Raw genomic sequence first — 16,003 nt, 5'->3', positions numbered from 1 at the left:
CTTATAGCTGCTTAAATATATATAATATCGCCAAAAAATGCCCCCCCTCTCTGTTTTTTACCCTGTTTCTGTAGTGCAGTGCAGGGGAGAGCCTGGGAGCCTTCCTAGCAGCGGAGCTGTGTAGGAAAATGGCGCTGTGTGCTGAGGAGATAGGCCCCGCCCCCTATTCCGGCGGGCTCCTCTCCCGGTTTTTCTGAGACCTGGCAGGGGTGAAATACATCCATATAGCCTCAGGGACTATATGTGATGTATTCTTTTTAGCCAGAAAGGTATTAACATTGCTGCCCAGGGCGCCCCCCCCAGCGCCCTGCACCCTCAGTGACCGCCGGTGTGAAGTGTGCCTGAGCGCAATGGCGCACAGCTGCAGTGCTGTGCGCTACCTCATGAAGACTGAAAAGCCTTCAGCCGCCGGTTTCTGGACCTCTTCTTACTTCGGCATCTGCAAGGGGGTCGACGGCGCGGCTCCGGTGACCCATCCAGGCTGTACCTGTGATCGTCCCTCTGGAGCTAATGTCCAGTAGCCTAAGAAGCAAATCCATCCTGCACGCAGGTGAGTTCACTTCTTCTCCCCTAGGTCCCTCGTTGCAGTGATCCTGTTGCCAGCAGGACTCACTGAAAATAAGAAAACTATCAAAACTTTTACTCTAAGCAGCTCTTTAGGAGAGCCACCTAGATTGCACCCTGCTCGGACGGGCACAAAAACCTAACTGAGGCTTGGAGGAGGGTCATAGGGGGAGGAGCCAGTGCACACCACCTAGTGGTCAAACTTTTAAATTTTGTGCCCTGTCTCCTGCGGAGCCGCTATTCCCCCATGGTCCTGACGGAGTCCCCAGCATCAATAAAACGTCAGAGAAAATATAATTAGGCACATGTTCAGTCAGAGGCAGTGCATACCTTTTCCAGAGGCACTGCAGGACACTGACATCCCTTCTCTGAGCAGCAGCGGCTGCAGCCAGTCACCTGTGATCAGTAGCTGCTGGGTAGCTCAGACACAGCAAGTGTCAGGGCCGCCTTCACGGAGCAGAGCTGGGTTGGCTGCTGCATACAGTGCACACTTGCACAGCAGTTATTCAAGCGGTAATGGGGCGGCGGCGCGGACGTAGTTACCATTTCACGGCGGGATGCGATGTCCCGACGGGGCGACGGGGCCCTGGATGTGACAGGATGCGGGGGGGGGTAGGAGATGAGAGGAGATGATGCAACGCCGTCACGATGCTGCCGCGCTGGAGATTCAGATACTGTGCGGCGCAGGGAGGGCTTGTGAAGCCTTCCACTGCGCCGCTATTAGCACAATTATTAAATCCGTCTTTTCAACCCCGGGCAAGAAAAGCAGGGGAAAGGGGTTTGCTGTTTCAGTGGGCGGGGCCTTAGGCTGCTGTAATAGGAAAGAAAAATATTCCTGTGTACAGCAGCGCAATGCAGCAGATGCTGTGGGCCTATTTTGATGGGGCGGCCTGGAGGTGCAGCTCCATCCGCCCCATTGTTAATCCGGCCCTGCGCTCTGCAGAGGGAAGCATGGTGAACTACGCACACATGCAGTGCAGTGAAACGTGCACGTTGAAATAGATTATTTGTGTAACCCTTGGTTGGGATGATCACCGCTGTGCAGTGCACACACAGAAAGCAGAATGTTCATGTACACTTCCTCCTCTGCTCAATCATAAAATAAATAAATCGACTCTCATGGGCTCCATTGCCGTTGGATACACATGGCACGTTAGCATACAGTACGTTAACTTTATCTGCACACATTGCATTATATAGATGGAGCCTCGCTCATCTAGCCTTCTCTGTTGCACCTAAGTGCACTAAGGTTTATTAGCATAAGCCTTTCATCCATTGTTCTCAACTGCAATACAATACAGAGAGAACAATACAGCAGGGGATTAAGTCATTACAGCAGGGGATTAAGTCCGACTGCCCTGGCTCAATTAGTCCTATTAAAGGGATAGATGAGCAGGGCTCCATCTGTAAATGTGCAGGACGTGTTATTTCATGTACTGTATGTGTCCATAATCACCTGGCTGACCTGACGCCATTGGGTGACCTGACGCCACTTGGTGCTGGCTGACAGGAGTCTGTAGGATTGGTGCCCCGAAACGTTTGTAATGAAGTACTGTATAACCCCCGGGCATCTCCCAGTGTTGTCTGTAATGGATATAAGCAACGGTATCCGTTCAGATGGTTGACAGTGTTAAGGTTGACACTCATTAGGTAGACCACTAATGGTCGACATTGACATGATCGACATGTACAAATGGTCGTCGCATGAAAATGGTCGACACGTGAAAAGGTCGATATGGCTTTTTCATTTTATTTTTTTTAACTTTTTCATACTTTACCATCCACGTGGACTACGATTGGGAATAGTAACCTGTGCTGAGCGCAGCGAGCCATGCAAGGGGACGCGGTGCACTAATTGGGGTTCCTGGCCATGTTATGGAAAAAGATGACACCAAAAACAGTACAAAAATAAATGTCGACCTTTCATGCGTCGACCATTAGTGGTCAACCTAATGAGTGTCGACCATTCATACCAGAACCATAAGCAACACTCTCAAGGGTCTATTTACTAAGCCTTGGATGGAGATAAAGTCGACGGAGATAAAGTACCAGCCAATCAGCTCCTAACTGCCATGTCACAGGCTGTGTTGGGAAAATGACAGTTAGGAGCTGATTGGCTGTTACTTTATCTCCATCCACTTTATCTTCACCCAAAGCAAAGTGAATAGACCCCAAGTGCCAGACACATCAGACAGCGTCGTAGCTGCACCAATAGGGATGGTCATTAGAAACTGATGGTTTCTGATAACAACATCGATGTTCTGATTCGAAGCAAATACTGTTTCCATTCAATGCTGGGATTGCAATCGTTGCCACCAGACCTCGCTTGTTTCCCATGGCTCATTCGGAGGCTCATTTGGAGGTACGGTCAAAAATCAGCTACTGTATATACACACATTGGGGGTCATTCCGAGTTGATCGCTCGCTGGCTAGTTTTAGCAGCCATGCAAACGCTATGTCGCCGCCCACTGGGAGTGTATTTTAGCTTAGCAGAAGTGCGAACGCATGTGCAGCCGAGCTCTGCAAAAACAGTTTGTGCAGTTTCTGAGTAGCTCTGAACCTACTCAGCGCTTGCGATCACTTCAGCCTATTCGTGTCTGGATTTGACGTCATACACTCGCCCAGCCACGCCTGCGTTTTTTCAGACACGCCCGCGTTTTTGCAAACCCTCCCTGAAAACGGTCATTTAACACCCAGAAATGCCCGCTTCCTGTCAATCTTCTTGCGGCCGTCAGTGCGAAGGAAAACTTCGCTAGAACCTGTGCACAACCACAACGGGCTTTGTACCCGTACGTTGCGCATGCGCAGAAATGCAGTTTTTTAGCCTGATCGCTGCGAACAACAGCAGCTAGCGATCAACTCGGAATGACCCCCCATTGGTCGATACAGATGTCGTAATATCAGTGGTCTCTGTTGGTGAGTTATCAGGTCCTCATTACATGAAGTCATTGATTCTTTGACATGCAATTTCTTCTCCACATTTTCAGTCTCTCTTTCTCTTTATACAGTACTGTGCAAAAGTTTTAGGCAGGTGTGGTAAAAATACTGCAAAGTAAGAATGTTTTTTTAAAAAAAATATAAGTGTTAGGACCCATATAGACGGCCCGATGCGGGAGAGATGTGTGCTGAGCGTGCGGGGGGAGACGGGGGGTGCTCATTTCACCCAGCAGGTGAAGTGAGCGACCCGCTAGATTGGCCTGTCTAGCAGCAGCGATAGCGATGCGCGGGGCTGCGCATCGCTATCGCTGAGGGGGCTACACACGGAGCGATAATGCTCAAATTCTAAGCAATCTAGTCAGATTGCTTAGAATATCGCTCCGTGAGTACCGCCCTTTAGTTTATTTTTCTCAATTAACAAAATGCAAAGTTAATGAACAGAAGTGAAATCTAAATGAAATCAATATTTCAATATCTAAATCAAATCACCCATTGCCTCCAAAAAAGTATCAATTCTTCTAGGTACACTTGCACGCAGTTTTTTTTTTTTGAGTAATTTTTATTGTTTTATACATGAAAAAAATAATAAATCGAGAAATATAAAAACAGATCAACAACACACAAAATCATACAATACAATATACAAAGCAGTACAAGTCATAGGCATTAAGCCAATATACACCGATTTTAAATGCAGGTAATTTTCCAAAAATATAACATCTAGTGCAGCAAATGAGATTTAAGCTAGTTGATAGTTATATTTTGTGTAAGGAAAAGATCAGTGATAGAAGCATGGGGAGTGTAAAAATAGGTATTAGAGATAAGGGGCCAATAGATATATCTGTGTGAATTTCCGAGAATATTTAGTGGATGTGAGACACACTAGGTGTATCTTATGGTATCCGGTCTTTAGGTTGACATCACTTAGGTCAACAGTAATTAGGTCGACTACTATTGTTTGACATGCTTTAGGTTACAATGGTCTTTAGGGCCACATGGCAAAGGTCAACACATGAAATGGTTGGCATGAGTTTTTCACTTTTTTTTAACTTTCCATACTTTACGATCCACATGGACTAGGATTGGTAATAGTAACCTGTGCCGAGGCAGCGGTAGCAAAGCAAGGCACCTTCCCCATGCACGGGGACGCGGTGCACAAATTGGAGTTCCTGGTAACTTTACGAAGAAAACACCACACACAAAAAAACTCATGTCAACTTTTTTCCATGTCGACCTCATGACCCAGGCAACCTATTTCAGGTGTCGACCTAGTCACTGTCGACCAATAGTGGTCGACCTAGTTAGGGGCAACCTAATGAACCATACCTGTACCTTATATGAAAAGTGAGCACACAAATTTTTAAGCAACTCGGCAGGGAGGTTGTTCCAAAGAACTTGGAGAATTAAACACAGATCTTCTGTGGATGTAGGCTTGTTGGTACTTGTCCATCATGCTATACCATCAGGAAGGTGTCTAATTGGCTCCAAATTTATTCTGCAGCAGGACAAAGACCCCAAACATACATCCAATGTCATTTAGAACAATCTTCAGCGCAAAGAAGAACAAGCAGTCCTGGAAGTGATGATATGGCCCCACAGAGCCTCAACATCATCAAGTCTGTGGTTAGTTCTCCAAGATGTTTGGAATAACCGCCTTGCAGAGTTCCTTCAAAAACTGTGCGCAAGTGTACCTAGAAGAATTGATGCTGTTTTAAAGGCATAGGGAGGTCACACCAAATATTGATTTGATTTTTCTTGTTCATTCACTTGCATTTTGTTAATTGATAAAACTATTAACACTTCTATTTTTGAAAGCATTCTTACTTTACTATATGTACAGATGGAGACACGCTCATGTGAGGTGGCTCCATCGCAGGCGTGCCCACCTGGCGTGACTAGGCGATCCATCCGCCGAGTCGCGCCGGGAATGCACAGAGACGCTCCCTTTCACAGCATCTCTGTCAGGGCGAGCGGACAGAGACGCTCTCCATTCAAGTGAATGGGGCGCGTCTCCGTCACGGGCGCCCGGCGGGACGGAGACTCTCCTGGCGATAGGCGCGTCCGGGCAGGTGCGCCTAGGCCCAGACGGAGCCAGGACTAGCGTGGCTCCATCTGTATACAAAGATATAACTGTTTTTAGACATTTGAATACAGTTGACTGCTTATTATATAGATTGAAGGTATCGTCGGATTGATATCATACAGGGGAGCAGTGGCGTATCTATAATGGGTGCAGTGCACACGGGCCCCTGGCTCCAGAGGGGTCCCACACTGCATCCATTTTTTGTATACTTACCTTTCCGGTGTCCGTATGTGGGCCCCCTCCACTCCCGTAGCCGGCAGCGCCGCTGTTAACGCTCTGAGCACTAGAGACTCTAGCACAGTGCCAGAACCTACAGTGCATGTGCAGGTCTCTGAAAAAATGGCCGCCGCGCCAGACTCTGGCACTTCGCCCGAGTTTCTAGTGCTCAGAGCGCTAACAGTGGCGCTGCCGGCTACAGGAGAGCAGGGGGCCCTCATACATTGAGACTGCACACGGGTCCCCTCCTCTCTAGATATACCCCTGCCGGGGAGGTTGGTGCTTTTAAGATTATTTAACAATTATTAATATAAACACCTTTCATATATGTAACAGCACCTGAATAAAAACTAGAATAACCACAAAAGGTTGCCTTGTGATAGCTATAAGCTGTAGCGAGTTACATTCCGATGGTGGCAATTGTAATGGCCATTCCTAGTGTATTCATGATGAAGGATTGTAGCCACCACGTGCAGTCGTATTTAAAGTTGGGTGGGTGCACTACATGTAAGCAAAGGCAGCTGGTATTTACCCTGTATGTACCCCTCGCATTGCAACATGGTTTGCCCAAGTACAAATTTGAACCCTTTATCTGTATTTCCTCTTAACGCTAAATGATGCCCACAGTTCACTAATCAACACAAATATCTCTCCATTAGCCATGTCTTGGTGTCATTGAAGCATTCATGGTGAAGCTCTAGCTGTATTGTTCCAGCAGTGATGTCTAGGTAAACAAGAGGTTGATACTTATTACAGCGCTCCCAAAAATAAGTAATTGGTGCAGCCTCTAAAGACAGAGATATCACCAATCTCTCAGATACAAATTCAAAAAATCTCCTTGGCGATGGCGCTCCTTTCTGTTCCTCAGCAAAAGAAAAAATACACCACATAGTGTAATTTGTTTTTATACACATAACTCCAACACCTGTGTTTGAATAATGGAAAGAGAAAGACAGTGGGGACCAATCACCTCCTTAGTACCCCTCTTATTACTCCAATTACTCCAGATGACTATTTGTCTGAGTGAAAAATCAGACTAGCGCATAGTTTAGAGTCCCGGTTTTACTCCAAAGTAGGTAGTCCTCATTCCCCAGGCACAGGCAGTCAAATGCTTTCCACGTGGAGTCCTCCCTCCGAATGGCAACGAGTTATCGGTTTCCCTTTGTCAGGCCCCGGATTTTTTACTCAAATAGTCATCTGGTAGGCGTGCTTATACACATTGGATGTTTCTCCCCTTTTATGTTTTTAAAGTGCGTGTTTTATTAAATTTTTTGAAAACTATATCACACTATGCGACTTATGTGTTTCTTTCCATATCAATTTGGGAGTCCTTGAAGTGGATCCATTTAACAAGGAGGATTCGTTTTGTTTGCGGTTTTGCCTTGGGAATAAATTCATGCTCTATATCCTCATTTTGGGGATATAAGGAAGGTAGAGGGCATACTTCTTAATGGCTGCGGATATCTATCCTTTTATTTCAACTAAAACGCTTTTACCTCGATTAAGTTTGAGGTTTCCTTAAGGTAATTGGAGTAATAAGAGGGCACCAAGGAGGTGATTGGTCCCCACTGTCTTTCTCTTTCCATTATTCAAACACAGGTGTTGGAATTATGTGTATAAAAACAAATTACACTATGTTGTGTATTTTTTCTTTTGCCGAGGAACATTAAGAACAGAAAGGAGCGCCATGGCCAAGGAGATTTTTTGAAGTGATATCTAGGTGTTGGTGCTGTGTTCAACGTGAAAGCTCTGGAGGTATCTCTCCACTAGTTATGCCGGTGTTATTGATGCTTGCTACCCCATAAATAAAGGAGTGAATGGAAACAGACATGGACGCAAAATACTGTGTAATGTAATGTAATGTAAAGTACAGTGTCTATTAGGAAAGCTTACTGTACATTATTTCAGATGTTTTGAATTAGCAATATGAGTATTTCTGAGACTTGTACAATATTTGATATGATCACGGACCTGCTGTTTCATGTTACTGGAAGGAAGAAACAAAATTAGTTACATTTTCTCTTGGGGGGACATAGATTACAATGGAATAGAGTGTAGGCTATCAGGAGCTTAGGTTAGCTGAGCCATCAACAAACTTATGCCCCATTGGCTGCATGAGAACTTCTGTTGTGTTACGTGCCCACCGAAAGCCGGCACTTGTCTAGGGCAGCCACTTTAGATTATTTTACTATTACTTTCAGTGGTATCCCCCAATGTGGAATCTCTTGGATTAGAGCTTTCATTTTGTATACATCATATGGTAACCAGTCCACACGGGTGAGAACCTCGGTACCAGTCTCATTCATTTAATGTGGATTCTATGTCACAGTGATCCTATGTGTTAATGTGGATCCTTTGTTAAAGGGATTTTATTTGTTTTAATTAAAAGTGATTTGCACTATGTTTCTGTATCTAGAATATATATATATATATATATACACACACACACACACACACACACACACACACACACAGTATCTCAGAAATGCCATATAAACAGTGATAACCAGTATATATGCACAATGTAACGTCGGCGTATCTAAAATAAGATTTTAAACCTACCGGTAAATCTTTTTCTCCTAGTCCGTAGAGGATGCTGGGGACTCCGTAAGGACCATAGGGATAGATGGGCTCCGCAGGAGACATGGGCACTAAGAAAGAACTTTAGGTATGGGTGTGCACTGGCTCCTCCCTCTATGCCCCTCCTCCAGACCTCAGTTAGAGAAACTGTGCCCAGAGGAGACGGACAGTACAAGGAAAGGATTTGTTAATCCAAGGGCAAGATTCATACCAATCACACCGTATAACTAGGAATATACGAACCAGTTAACAGTATGAAACAACACAGCATCAGACCGAGACTGATGAAAACTGTAACATAACCCTTATGTAAGCAAAAACTATATACAAGTCTTGTAGAAGTAGTCGGCACTTAAGACGGGCGCCCAGCATCCTCTACGGACTAGGAGAAAAAGATTTACCGGTATGTTTAAAATCTTATTTTCTCCTACGTCCTAGAGGATGCTGGGGACTCCGTAAGGACCATGGGGATTATACCAAAGCTCCCAAACGGGCGGGAGAGTGCGGATGACTCTGCAGCACCGACTGAGCAAACAGGAGGTCCTCCTCAGCCAGGGTATCAAACTTGTAGAACTTTGCAAAGGTGTTTGAACCCGACCAAGTAGCAGCTCGGCACAACTACAATGCCAAGACCCCTCGGGCAGCCACCCAAGAAGAGTCCACCTTCCTAGTGGAATGGGCCTTAACCGATTTTGGTAACGGCAATCCAGCCATTGAATGAGCCTGCTGAATCGTGTTACAGATCCAGCGGGCAATAGTCTGCTTTGAAGCAGGAGCGCCAACCTTGTTGGCAGCATACAGGACAAACAGTGCTTCTGTTTTTCTAACCCTAGCCGTTCTGGCTACGTAAATTTTCAAAGCCCTGACCACATCAAGGGACTCGGAATCCTCCAAGTCTCGTGTAGCCATAGGCACGACAATAGGTTGGTTCATATGAAAAGATGAAACCACCTTAGGCAAGAATTGAGGACAGGTCCGCAATTCCGCTCTATCCATATGGAAAACCAGATAGGGGCTTTTATGAGACAAAGCCGCCAATTCAGACACTCGCCTAGCCGAAGCCAAGGCTAACAACATGACCACTTTCCAAGTGAGATATTTTAATTCCACTGTTTTAAGTGGTTCAAACCAGTGCGACTTAAGGAAACTCAACACCACATTAAGGTCCCAAGGCGCCACCGGAGGTACAAAAGGAGGCTGAATATGCAGCACTCCCTTCACAAAAGTCTGTACTTCTGGGAGAGAAGCTAATTCCTTCTGAAAGAAAATGGATAGGGCCAAAATCTGAACCTTAATGGAGCCTAATTTTAGGCCCAAATTCACTCCAGTTTGTAGGAAGTGAAGGAAACGGCCCAGATGGAATTCTTCCGTAGGAGCATTCCTGGCCTCACACCAAGAAACATACTTTCGCCATATACAGTGATAATGTTTAGCTGTCACGTCCTTCCTAGCCTTTATCAGAGTAAGAATGACCTCAACCGGAATGCCCTTTTCCGCTAGGATCCGGCATTCAACCGCCATGCCGTCAAACGAAGCCGCGGTAAGTCTTGGAACAGACAGGGCCCCTGTTGTAACAGGTCCTGTCTTAGAGGAAGAGGCCACGGATCTTTTGTGAGCATTTCCTGCAGATCCGGATACCAGGCCCTTCGCGGCCAATCTGGAACAATGAGAATTGTCTGTACTCCTCTCATTCTTATTATTCTCAACACCTTGGGGATGAGAGGAAGAGGAGGAAACACATAGACCGACTGAAACACCCACGGTGTCACTAGGGCATCCACTGCCACCGCCTGAGGGTCTCTTGACCTGGCGCAATACCTCTGTAGTTTTTTGTTTAGGCGGGACGCCATCATGTCTATCTGGGGCAGGCCCCACTGACTTGCAATCTGTGCGAAGACTTCCTGATGAAGTCCCCACTCTCCTGGATGTAGATCGAGTCTGCTGAGGAAGTCGGCTTCCCAGTTATCCACTCCCGGAATGAACACTGCTGACAGTGCGCCAACATGATTTTCCGCCCAGCGAAGAATCCTGGTGGCTTCCGCCATTGCCACTCTGCTCCTTGTGCCGCCTTGGCGGTTTACATGAGCTACTGCGGTGATGTTGTCTGACTGGATCAGAACCGGTAGGTCGCAAAGCAAAGTCTCCGCTTGACAAAGGGCATTGTATATGGCCCTCAGTTCCAGGACGTTGATGTGGAGACAAGTCTCTTGACTTGACCAAAGACCTTGGAAGTTTCTTCCCTGTGTGACTGCTCCCCAACCTCGGAGGCTCGCGTCCGTGGTCACCAGAACCCAGTCCTGGATGCCGAATCTGCGACCCTTCAGAAGGTGAGCACTCTGCAGCCACCACAGGAGAGACACCCTGGCCCTGGGGGACAGGGTGATCAACTGATGAATCTGTAGATGTGACCCGGACCACTTGTCCAGTAGGTCCCATTGGAAGGTCCTCGCATGGAACCTGCCGAAAGGAATGGCCTCGTAAGATGCCACCATCTTTCCCAGGACTCGAGTGCAGTGATGCACCGACACCTGTTTTGGCTTCAATAGATCCCTGACCAGAGTCATGAGTTCCTGGGCCTTTTCTATCGGAAGATAAACCCTTTTCTGGTCCGTATCCAGAATCATGCCTAAGAAGGTCAAACGAGTCGTAGGAACCAACTGTGACTTCGGGATATTGAGAATCCAGCCGTGTTGCTGTAACACCTTCAGTGAAAGTGACACGCTGTTCAACAACTGCTCTCGTGATCTCGCTTTTATGAGGAGATCGTCCAAGTATGGGATAATTGTGACACCCTGCTTGCGCAGGAGCACCATCATTTCCGCCATAACCTTGGTGAAAATCCTCGGGGCTGTGGAAAGCCCAAACGGCAACGTCTGAAATTGGTAATGACAATCCTGTACCGCAAATCTCAGGTACACCTGATGAGGTGGATATATGGGAACATGAAGGTATGCATCCTTTATGTCCAGGGATACCATAAAATCCTCCCCTTCTAGGCTGGCGATGACCACTCTGAGCGATTCCATCTTGAACTTGAACCTTTTCAAGTATAGGTTCAAGGATTTTAAATTTAAAATGGGTCTGACCGAACCGTCCGGTTTCGGGACTACAAATAGGGTTGAGTAATACCCCCTCCCTTGTTGAAGCAGGGGAACTTTGACCACCACCTGTTGAAGACACAATTTTTGAATTGCATTTAAAACTATCTCCCTTTCTGGGGGAGAAGCTGGTAGGGCCGATTTGAAAAACCGGCGAGGAGGCACCTCTTCGAATTCCAGCTTGTAACCCTGGGAAACAATTTCTATTGCCCAGGGATCCACCTGTGAGTGAACCCAGATGTGGCTGAAAAGTCGAAGACGTGCCCACACTGGGGCGGACTCCCTCAGCGGAGCCCCAGCGTCATGCGGTGGATTTTGTAGAGGCCGGGGAGGACTTCTGCTCCTGGGAACTAGCTGTGGTTGGCATCTTTTTCCCTCTGCCCTTACCTCTGGCAAGAAAGGACGATCCTCGTGCTCTCTTGTGTTTATTTGACCGAAAGGACTGCATTTGATAATGTGGCGCTTTCTTAGGCTGTGAGGGAATATAAGGCAAAAAAATAAGATTTTACTTACCGGTAAATCTATTTCTCTTAGTCCGTAGTGGATGCTGGGGACTCCGTAAGGACCATGGGGAATAGACGGGCTCCGCAGGAGACATGGGCACTTTAAGAAAGAATTTAGATTCTGGTGTGCTCTGGCTCCTCCCTCTATGTCCCTCCTCCAGACCTCAGTTAGAGAAACTGTGCCCGGAAGAGCTGACAGTACAAGGAAAGGATTTTGGTAATCCAGGGCAAGATTCATACCAGCCACACCGTATAACTTGAGATAAACATACCCAGTCAACAGTATGAACAACAACAGAGCAACAGGTCCAAACCTGATGCAACCATAACATAACCCTTATTGAAGCAATAACTATATACAAGCATTGCAGAAGAAGTCCGCACTTGGGACGGGCGCCCAGCATCCACTACGGACTACGAGAAATAGATTTACCGGTAAGTAAAATCTTATTTTCTCTAACGACCTAGTGGATGCTGGGGACTCCGTAAGGACCATGGGGATTATACCAAAGCTCCCAAACGGGCGGGAGAGTACGGATGACTCTGCAGCACCGATTGAGCAAACACAAGGTCCTCCTCAGCCAGGGTATCAAACTTGTAGAACTTTGCAAAAGTGTTTGAACCTGACCAAGTAGCCGCTCGGCAAAGCTGTAATGCAGAGACCCCTCGGGCAGCCGCCCAAGAAGAGCCCACCTTCCTAGTGGAATGGGCCTTAACTGATTTTGGCAGCGGCAATCCAGCCGCAGAATGAGCCTGCTGAATCGTGTTACAGATCCAGCGAGCAATAGTTTGCTTTGAAGCAGGAGCACTAAGCTTGTTGGAAGCATACAGGATAAACAAAGACTCTGTTTTCCTGACCCTAGCCGTTCTGGCTACATAAACCTTCAAAGCCCTGACCACATCAAGCAACTCGGAATCCTCCAAGTCAGTAGTAGCCACAGGCACCACAATAGGTTGGTTTATATGAAAGGATGAAACCACTTTCGGCAGAAATTGTGGACGGGTCCGCAATTCTGCTCTATCCGCATGGAAAACCAGATAGGGGCTTTTATGTGACAAAGCCGCCAACTCTGACACACGCCTAGCCGAAGCCAAGGCTAATAGCATGACCACCTTCCACGTGAGATATTTCAACTCCACCACATTGAGTGGTTCAAACCAGTGGGATTTCAGGAAACTCAGCACCACGTTAAGATCCCAAGGTGCCACTGGAGGCACAAAAGGGGGCTAAATATGCAGCACTCCCTTTACAAACGTCTGAACGTCAGGTAGTGAAGTCAACTCCTTTTGAAAGAAAATGGATAGGGCCGAAATCTGGACCTTAATGGAACCCAATTTTAGGCCCAAATTCACTCCTGACTGTAGGAAGTGAAGGAAACGGCCCAGCTGGAATTCCTCCGTAGGGGCATTCCTGGCCTCACACCAAGCAACATATTTTCGCCATATACGGTGATAATGTTGAGCTGTCACGTCCTTCCTAGCCTTTATCAGCGTAGGAATGACCTCCTCCGGAATGCCTTTCTCCGCTAGGATCCGGCGTTCAACCGCCATGCCGTCAAACGCAGCCGCGGTAAGTCTTGGAACAGACAGGGCCCCTGTTGCAGCCAGTCCTGTCTTAGAGGAAGAGGCCACGGTTCCTCTGTGAGCATTTCTTGCAGATCTGGATACCAAGTCCTTCGTGGCCAATCTGGAACAATGAGTATCGTTCTCACTCCTCTTTTTCTTATTATTCTCAGCACCTTGGGTATGAGAGGAAGAGGAGGAAATACATAGACCGACTGGAACACCCACGGTGTCACCAGGGCGTCTACAGCTATCGCCTGAGGGTCTCTTGACCTGGCGCAATACCTCTGTAGTATTTTGTTGAGGCGGGATGCCATCATGTCCACCTGTGGCAGTTCCCACCGACATGCAGTCTGTGCGAAGACTTCCTGATGAAGTCCCCACTCTCCCGGGTGGAGGTCGTGTCCCGGGATGAACACTGCTGACAGTGCGCTTACGTGATTTTCCGCCCAGCGAAGAATTCTGGCGGCTTCCGCCATCGCTTCCCTGCTCCTTGTGCCGCCTTGTCGGTTTACATGAGCCACTGCGGTGATGGTGTCTGACTGAATCAGAACCGGTTGGTCGCGAAGCAGGGTCTCCGCTTGACGTAGGGCGTTGTATACGGCCCTTAGTTCCAGGATGTTGATGTGAAGGCAAGTCTCCTGACTTGACCACAGACCTTGGAAATTTCTTCCCTGTGTGACTGCTCCCCACCCTCGGAGGCTTGCATCCGTGGTCACCAGGACCCAGTCCTGAATGCCAAATCTGCGGCCCTCAAGAAGGTGAGCACTCTGCAGCCACCACAGGAGAGACACCCTGGCCCTAGGGGATAGGGTGATTAACCGATGCATCTGAAGATGTGATCCAGACCACTTGTCCAGTAAGTCCCATTGAAAGGTCCTCGCATGGAACCTGCCGAAGGGAATGGCCTCGTATGATGCCACCATCCTTCCCAGGACCCGAGTGCAGTGATGCACTGACACCTGTTTTGGTTTTAATAGGTTCCTGACCAGTGTCATGAGCTCCTGAGCTCTCTCTATCGGGAGATAAACCCTTTTCTGGTCTGTGTATAGAATCATGCCTAGGAAAGGCAGACGAGCCGTAGGAACCAACTGCGACTTTGGAATATTTAGAATCCAGCCGTGTTGCCGTTACACTTCCAGAGAAAGTGCTACGCTGATCAGCAACTGCTCTCTTGATCCCGCTTTTATGAGGAGATCGCCCAAGTATGGGATAATTGCGACCCCTTGCTTCCGCAGGAGTACCATCATTTCCGCCATTACCTTGGTAAATATTCTCGGTGCCGTGGAGAGACCAAACGGCAATGTCTGAAATTGGTAATGACAATCCTGTACCACAAATCTGAGGTACGCCTGATGAGGTGGATAAATGGGGACATGAAGGAATGCATCCTTTATGTCCAGAGACACCATAAAATCCCCCCCTTCCAGGCTTGCGACGACCGCTCTCAGCGATTCCATCTTGAACTTGAACCTTTTCAGGTATATGTTCAGGGATTTTAAATTCAATATGGGTCTGACCGAACCGTCCGGTTTCGGGACTACAACATGGTCGAATAATAACCTCCTCCTTGTTGAAGGAGGGGAATCTTGACCACCACCTGTTGAAGATACAATTTGTGAATTGCAGTTAACACTATTTCCCTCTCGTGGGGGGAAGCCTGCAGGGCCGTCGGTGAGGGGGTATCTCCTCGAAGTCCAGCTTGTATCCCTGAGACACAATATCTATTGCCCAGGGATCCAACAGGGAGTGAACCCACTTGTGGCTGAAATTTCGAAGGCGTGCCCCCACCAGGCCTAGCTCCGCCTGTGGAGCCCCAGCGACATGCAGTGGATTTTGTAGAGGCCGGGGAGGACTTCTGTTCCTGGGAACTAGCTGTGTTGTGCAGCTTCTTTCCTCTGCCCCTGCCTCTGGCAAGAAAGGACGCACCTCGGACTTTCTTGTTTCTTTGTGATCGAAAGGACTGCATTTAATAATGTCGTGCTTTCCTAGGCTGTGCGGGAATATAAGGCAAAAGATCAGAATTACCAGCCATAGCTGTGGAGACCAGGTCCGAGATCCCTTCTCCACATAATCCTCAGCCTTGTAAGGTAAACCTTCCATATGCCTCTTAAGTCGGCATCACCTGTCCATTGCATGTTCCACAGGACACGTCAAGCAGAAATCGACATAGTGTTGACTCTAGAACCCAGTAGACTAATGTCTCTTTGGGCATGTTTTATATATATATATATATATATATATATATATATCTAAGACAGCATCTTTTATATATATATATACATATATATTTATACATACTAGGGTCTCAATCTCTGCTGATAAGGTATCCGTCCACAGCGCTATAAACCCATGCCGACACAATCGCCGGTCTGAGTAGTGTACCAGAATGTGTAAATGGACTTCAAAGTACTTTTACTGCATGCTATCTGCAGGATCCCTGAGGATAGCTGTTAAGT

Source organism: Pseudophryne corroboree, chromosome 5, assembly GCF_028390025.1.
Source record: "Pseudophryne corroboree isolate aPseCor3 chromosome 5, aPseCor3.hap2, whole genome shotgun sequence".
In the NCBI taxonomy this organism is placed as follows: domain Eukaryota; kingdom Metazoa; phylum Chordata; class Amphibia; order Anura; family Myobatrachidae; genus Pseudophryne; species Pseudophryne corroboree.
Note: the sequence above shows the minus strand (reverse complement) of the source record.